Raw genomic sequence first — 8,245 nt, forward strand, 5'->3', positions numbered from 1 at the left:
AAATGTCCACTGCAGATAAAAGGATAAAGAAAATGTGATATAGACATACAATGGCATATTCAGCTTCAGACAAAGAAGGAAATCCTGCCATTCCTGAGGACATCAGGCTAAATGAAATAAACCAGACATAGAAACACAAGTAGTGCATGATACTACTTATTTGAGGAATCTAAAATACACAAACTAATAGAATCAGACAATAGAATGTGGCTGCCATGGGCTGGAGAGAGGAGGAAATGAGGAATGTTAGTCAAAGAGTAGAAAATTTCTGTTATGTAAGATAAACACTTCCTAGAAATCTAAAGCACAGCGTAGTATATACGGTTCACCATACCATGTTGTACATTCTTCTGTCTTCTGGTGGCCGTTAGGCATTCCTGGTCTGGTTGCACTTAACTCTGATCTCTGCATCTTTACATTGTTGTCTTCTGCCTATGAGTTTCTCTACTCTTCTTATAAAGACACTAGCTGTATTGGATTAGGGCCTATCCTAATTGAGTTTGACATATCTTAAAGTACTATGATCTGCAAACATCCCATTACCAATAAGGTCACATTCACAGGTACTGGGGTACGCAATTCAATCCATAATCCAGGTACATATGGACTTTATGTAGAATTTTATAACAGTCTATTGAAATGTATTAAGAAAGATCTTCAAAGCAAAGAAATACACCAGTCATGGGTAACAGACTATAATATTAAAATGATGTAACTCAATCTCATGAAGTAATTGATTCAATGCAATTCCTATCAATCAAAGATTTTGTTTTGTTTTGTTTTTGTTTAGTGAAACTCAATAGACTGTTTCTAAACTGTGTTTGAAAGAATTAACAGCCAAGAATGGTCAATACAGTTCTAAGGAAACAATGAAGAATGGGAATCTACTCTACCAGGTATCAATACTGATTATCTTATTTCATCAAATCTAAAATGATATAGTTGGAAGGGGCACCACTATTTACATGCCATCGAGAAAGAAAAAGCATGGCCACTCTAAGGTAAGAAACGATATCTTAATGATAATCTACATAATGGATTAATTAGTCATACCAGTCACTCATTGAATTTCTTTCATCTAGTCTGAAATTAGACCATTTTTCTTGCCTTCAGATGAATTGCTTTGTTTGTGATTAGAAAACATTTGCATTTATCTCAATACATAAATGAAAAATAGTATCATATGTGACTATCTTAATTTATTAGGCCTTTTTAAACTTTTGGTGTTATGCTTTTTAAAAAATATGAAATTATGGTAATTTCTCCAATCCAACAATATTTCTTCATTAATACCAACTTTATGCCCAACTGCTGTTTTCAGAATGTTATGCATACACAATGAATTTTCCTTTCAATGACAAATAATAGTGAACATTTTTTAAACAAAACACTTCAGTGGCAATTGTATACATGTATTAGTAGTAATGCTCATAACTCAATATAAGTGACTACAATATAAATGTCTATGATAAAATTTGTATCAGCTCAGAAAAAGTAAATTACATCATGACCATCACCTGACCAACAGTGATTATAAGTTATGATTCATCATCATATAAATTAAAATAAAATAAATGTGCCTCTTAGGATTTATTAAATATAGTATAAAGCTCTAGTAATTAAGATAGCATGAGCTCTATGGATCCATGTTGACACAATGCACTATTAAAGATGATATATAGGTAAGTACAAAAAAATGCACAAAGTAGTAATTTAGCATTTATATAAATGGGGAAGGGGAAATATATGTATTTATTTATGGGTATATAATCTATCTCTGGAAGTGTATTTTTAAAATGACAGCACTGTTGCTCCCAAGAGAGGGGGATTGAAAGGCTAAAGGATAGAAAGGGGAGAAAATCTTTCACTTTGGAGTCACATCTAGCTTGATAAGTTCATGGTAACCACAACAACAAAAAATGTTTATGTCCATAGATAACTAAAGTTTAAAAGTATTTTTGAAGTTTTTCAGTGTTTATTATATTATGTACGTGGAGATAACAAGAAATATGTGTCTTGTAGAGATCAAGGTTGGAGATAAAATCATATGGAGGATAAGAACTGACATTTATTGCAGAGTGGAACAGCCATTCTGGAAAACTGTTTCTTATAAGTTAAATATACATTTACATATGACCCAACAATTCCATTACTGGGTATTTACAGAAATGAAAACTTAAAGCCTGTACATGAATAGATATAGCAGTTGGATTCATAATTGCCCCAAACTGAAAACAACCAAGATGACTTTTAAAAAGTGAATAGATAAATTAACTGTGGCCCATCCATACAATGAAATACTACGCAGTAATAAAAAGGAACAAACTACTGATTCGTGCCACAACATAAATAAATCTTAAATTCAGTTTGCAAAGTGAAAGAAGCAAGATACTTTTTTGATGATTTCATGAATTTGATGTTCAGGAAAAAGGCCAAACTATAGCAGTGGAAAACAGACGAGTGGTTGCCAGGGTTTGGGGGAGGGTGAAATATTTGACTACAAAGGGCTTTCATCAGAGAATTTTCTCCGTGATGAAACTGCTCTGCATGGTGGAGGACATTTCCCAAATTTGTTAAAGCTCACAAAATAATACAACACAGAGTGAACTTTATTCTATTCACATTTAAGAAAAAAGTCAACCAGGATTTAAAAACAAAAGGAAAACGTCACAGAGGAATTCCGATTTACAGTCTTCTGGGATAACAGGTATCAGACCTACTTTCTTATCATAAGCAAAAGTGGACAAAACTGGACAAAAATGTATGAAGCAACTATTTCCATATATTGGATACAGACAGTGACCCTGTGATCCTGGAGAGAATGGAAATACACAATTTGAGCTCCACGTTTACCCCGGCTTTCTGCTCAAAGGGCATTTTCTCTTTTCTTTTCTTTTCTTTTCTTTTCTTTTCTTTTCTTTTCTTTTCTTTTCTTTTCTTTTCTTTTCTTTTCTTTTCTTCTTTTCTTTTCTTTTTCTTTTTCTTTTCTTTTCTTTTCCTTTTCTTTCCTTTCCTTTCCTTTCTTTTCTTTTCTTTTTTCTTTTCTGTCTTTTCTTTTCTTTTCTTTTCTTTTCTTTTTTCTTCTTCTTTTCAGATTTTATTTATTTATTCATAAAAGATGCACAGAGAGAGGCACAGACATAGGCATAGGGAAAAGCAGACTCCAATGCAGGGAGCCCGATGCAGGACTAGATCCCAGGAACCCAGGATCACACCCTGGGCCAAAGGCAGATACTCAACCGCTGAGCCACCCAAGTGTCCCTCAAAGAGCATTTTCTAAACTGCAGTTGAGAAAAGCAGAATCAAAGCAGAATAGTGATTGTGCTCAGGGAAAGAGAGTGCCAGATGTCTTCAGAGGCTGAAATTTGCAGGTCAGGGTACCCAAGAGGTACTTGAGCAAAGAAGGAGCTCCAAGAATCTGCAAAGGACTCTCCTTGAGTTATTAGACTTGAAGTTGAGCCTACACAAGGCACGGTGTAGGACTGACAGAGGAGCCAGCGAGGAGCTGTGATCCGTACAGCTGTTGGGATGCTCACACAGTGCTGGGGTTACAGGAGTTCTGAACACCCCCCACATCCCAGCAGAACGTGTGAGATATCTGGTTGAGACCCAGAAGGGTTATGACTGAGGAATATGCCTAATCTAGCTCAGAAGGGCTACAATTTGTCAGGCCCTAACAGAGCTTTAACCTAGCCTGAGCAAAAGAAAGTCTATCTGCCAGCAAATTAGCTGCCTGCCAGTAAAATCTCAATGCTCTTAAAAAGAAGATAACATAATTCAGACTATCAAAAATGCAGCATTCACCATGATAAGTAAACATCGTGGGAAAATAGCTGTAAATTAATGATATGCAGAAAAAAAAGAGGCAATTTATATACAAGAGAACAAAGATAAGATTGACTTCTGGCATCTTAGAAGAGGTAATTCAAACCAAAACACAAGGCACAAACCATTTCAATCTCAAGTTCTTTTTCCAGAGAAAATGTCCATCAAAAGTAAAAGCAAAATAAAGACATTTTAAGAGAAAAGCTGACAGACTTACTACTAGCAAATATCCACTAAAAGTAATGCAAATGAAATTTCTTCAGATAACTCATCTAAATAAAGGCATGAAGAGCACAGGAAATGATAAATATATGAGCAAATATAAACGTGAATGGAGGAGAAAGCATACCAACCCTACTTATAAGGAAGCTGGAGTGGATGTAAAATAAAGCATATTTCAAGACAAAAAAGAATCACTGGAAATAAAGAGGGACATTTTATAATAATAAATGTTCAACTTTTCAAGAAGACATAAGAATTCTAAATGTATGTATATCTAATAATAAAGATTCAAATAAGTAAAACAGAAGATACAGAACAAAAAGTAGACAAATAGCATTTGAGGTTTTATGGTTCATCACTGAGTAATTAGAATAAGCAGAAAAAACTGTAAAAGTATGGGAGCTACAGACCACGTCATCAAGCAACCTAACGCACTTACCACTTGTGGAACAGAAAACCTGAAAGCCATTCTTTTCAAGTGCACAGAGAATATCCACTGGATAAATCATGTGCTGGGCTGAAACAAAATTTTTAATAAATTTCAAATGATTGATAAGTATAAAGTATGTTCACTAACCACAAAGGGATTAATTTAGAAATAGGTAACAATCAGATCTTTAGGAAACCTCTAAAAATTTGGAAATTAAGCAATAAACCTCTAAATGAGACCCGGATCAAAGAAGAAAACAGAAGTGAAATTAGAAAATGCTTTGCTCTGAATGTATCAAAATGTGATGCCATGAAAGCACTGCTTAGAAAGAAAGCTATAACTTAAAATATTTATTTAGGAAAAAAAGAAAGATATACTCAATGATCTATCTTTCTACCCTAAACAACTAGAAACAGAAGAACGAATTTAACCTGAAGGAGGAGGAAGGAATAGAATGAAAAGTATAAATCAATGGAATAGAAAACAAACACTTGAGAAAATCAAGGAAACCTAAAGCTAGCTCTTTGAAAAGATTTTTTGAAAAAGGGCACACATCTCACTCTGCAAATCCAGAAAAAGATTAGGGAACCATAGTGATCATTATTGGAAATGAAAGAGAAACCATTAGATACCCATAATACCAAATAAATATTAGAACCAACCTTATGCCAATAAAGTCAAGAACTTATATGAAGTGGGCAAGCCCTTTTAAATCAAAACTTAACTCTTAAAAAAAACAAACAAACAAACAAAAAAAAACAAAACTTAACTCTTTCAGGAACCTCCACACAGTTTTCCAGAGTGGCTGCACCAGTTCACATTCCCACCAACAGTGCAGGAGGTTTCCCCTTCTCCACATCCTCTCCAACATTTGTGGTTTCCTGCCTTGTTAATTTTCCCAATTCTCAATGGTGTGAGGTGGTATCTCATTGTGGTTTTGATTTGTATTTCCCTGATGGCAAGTGATGCAGAGCATTTTCTCATGTGTGTGTTGGCCATGTCCATGTCTTCCTCTGTGAGATTTCTGTTCATGTCTTTTGCCCATTTCATGATTGGATTGTTTGTTTCATTGGTGTTGAGTTTAGTAAGTTCTTTATAGATCTTGGAAACTAGCCCTTTATCTGATACGTCATTTGCAAATATCTTCTCCCATTCTGTAGGTTGTCTTTTAGTTTTGATGACTGTATCTTTTGCTGTGCAGAAGCTTCTTATCTTTATGAAGTCCCAATAGTTCATTTTTGCTTTTGTTTCCTTTGCCTTCGTGTATGTATCTTGCAAGAAGTTACTGTGGCCGAATTCAAAAAGGGTGTTGCCTGTGTTCCTCTCTAGGATTTTGATGGAATCTTGTCTCACATTTAGATCTTTCATCCATTTTGAGTTTATCTTTGTGTATGGTGCAAGAGAGTGGTCTAGTTTCATTCTTCTGCATGTGGATGTCCAATTTTCCCAGCACCATTTATTGAAGAGGCTGTCTTTCTTCCAGTGGATAGTCTTTCCTCCTTTGTCGAATATTTGTTGACCATAAAGTTGTGGGTCCACTTCTGGATTCTCTATTCTGTTCCATTGATCTATGTGTCTGCTTTTGTGCCTGCCCTATGACCCAGCAATTGCACTGCTGGGGATTTACCCCAAAGATACAGATGCAATGAAACGCCAGGACACTTGCACCCCGATGTTTATAGCAGCAATGTCCACAATAGCCAAACTGTGGCAGAAGCCTCGGTGTCCATCGAAAGATGATGAATAAAGAAGATGTGGTTTATGTATACAATGGAATATTACTCAGCCATTAGAAATGACAAATGCCCACCATTTGCTTCGACGTGGATGGAAGTGGAGGGTATTATACTGAGTGAAATAAGTCAATTGGAGAAGGACAAACATTATATGGTCTCATTCATTTGGGGAATATAAATAATAGTGAAAGGGAATAGAAGGGAAGGGAGAAGAAATGGGTAGGAAATATCAGAAAGGGAGACAGAACATGGAAGTCTCCTAACTCTGGGAAACGAACTAGGGGTGGTGGAAGGGGAGGAGGGCAGGGGGTGGGCGTGACTGGGTGGCAGGCACTGAGGGGGGGCACTTGACGGGATGAACACTGGGTGTTATTCTGTATGTTGGCAAATTAAACACCAATAAAAAATAAATTTATTATTAAAAAAATATAATAAAAAAGAACTTATGAAACTCATCGGCAAATAAACAATCCAATCATGAAATGGGCAAAAGACATGAACAGAAATCTCACAGAGGAAGACACAGACATGGCCAACAAGCACATGAGAAGATGCTCCATATGACTGGTCATCAAGGCAATACATATCGAAACCATAATGAGGTACCACCTCACACCAGTGAGAATGGGAAAAATTAACAAGGCAGACAACAAGAAATGTTGGAGAGGATGTGGAGAAAAGGGAACCCTCCTGCACTGTTGGTGGGAATGTGAACTGGTGCAGGCACTCTGGAAAACTGTGTGGAGGTTCCTCAAGGAGTTAAAAATAGATCTGCCCTACGACCCAGCAATTGCACTGTTGGGGATTTACCCCAAAGATGCCGATGCAGTGAAATGCCAGGACCCCTCACCCCGATGTTTATAGCAGCAATGTCCACAATAGCCAAACTGTGGAAGGAGCCTCGGTGTCCACTGAAAGATGAATGAACAAAGAAGATTTTTTCTATGTATACAATGGAATATTCCTCAGCCATTAGAAACAACAAATACCCACCATTTGCTTCAACATGGATGGACCTGGAGGGTATTATGCTGAGTGAAATAAGTCAATCAGAGAAGGACAAACGTTATATGGTCTCATTCATTTGGGGAATATAAAGAATGGTGAATGGGAATAGAGGGGTAAGGAGAAAAAAATGAGTGGGAAATATCAGAAAGGGAGACAGAACATGAGAGACTCCTAACTCTGGGAAGCGAACAAAGGGTGTTGGAAAGGGAGGTGGGCGGGGGGTGGGGGTGACTGGGTGACGGGCACTGATAGGGGCGCTGATGGGATGAGCACTGGGTGTTATGCTGTATGTTGGCAAATTTAACTCCAATAAAAAAGAATAAAAATCTTATTTAAAAAATTAAAAATAAATAAAAAATAAATCAAAACTTAATAAAACTGGTATAAGAGAAAATAGAAAAGGTAAAGAACACTCTTTTTCACGGCTCCTCAAAATGGTGGGCTGCTTTGGGATGAAGCTGAGCATCTGTTTCCCAGCCATGGGCTGTCAGGAACTCACTGAAGTGGATGATATTTGCAAACTTCTTATCTTTTATGAGGAGCAAAAGTGGCTCCTGATGCTCTGGGTGAAGAATGGAAGGGTTATGTGGTGTAAATTCCTGGTGGGAATGACAAGCAAGGTTTCCCCATGAAGCAGGGTGTCTCCACCCACGGCTGTGTCCATCTGCTACTGAGTGATGGGCATTCCTGTTACCGACCGAGGAGGACTGGAGAACGAACGCACACATCTGTGGATGCCCATCTGAGGGTTCTCAATTTGGTCCTTGTAAAAACAAGGAGGGGAAAGATATTCCTGGACTCACTGATAGGATTGCACCTCGTCATCTGGGACCCAGAAATGCTCGCAGAATGCACAGACCAGTCTCTCTAAAGAAGATGCTGCCCCCCAGTATGTTGTGAGAAAGCCGCAAAGCAAGGAAGATAGGACACCTAGGACCAATCAGCCCAGGTTCTGCATCTTGTTACTCGGCTCTTCCTGCCACACAAACGTGGGTGTATTGCTCCAAACAGTGTACTAAGAAAA

Source organism: Vulpes lagopus, chromosome 11 (genome assembly GCF_018345385.1).
Source record: "Vulpes lagopus strain Blue_001 chromosome 11, ASM1834538v1, whole genome shotgun sequence".
In the NCBI taxonomy this organism is placed as follows: domain Eukaryota; kingdom Metazoa; phylum Chordata; class Mammalia; order Carnivora; family Canidae; genus Vulpes; species Vulpes lagopus.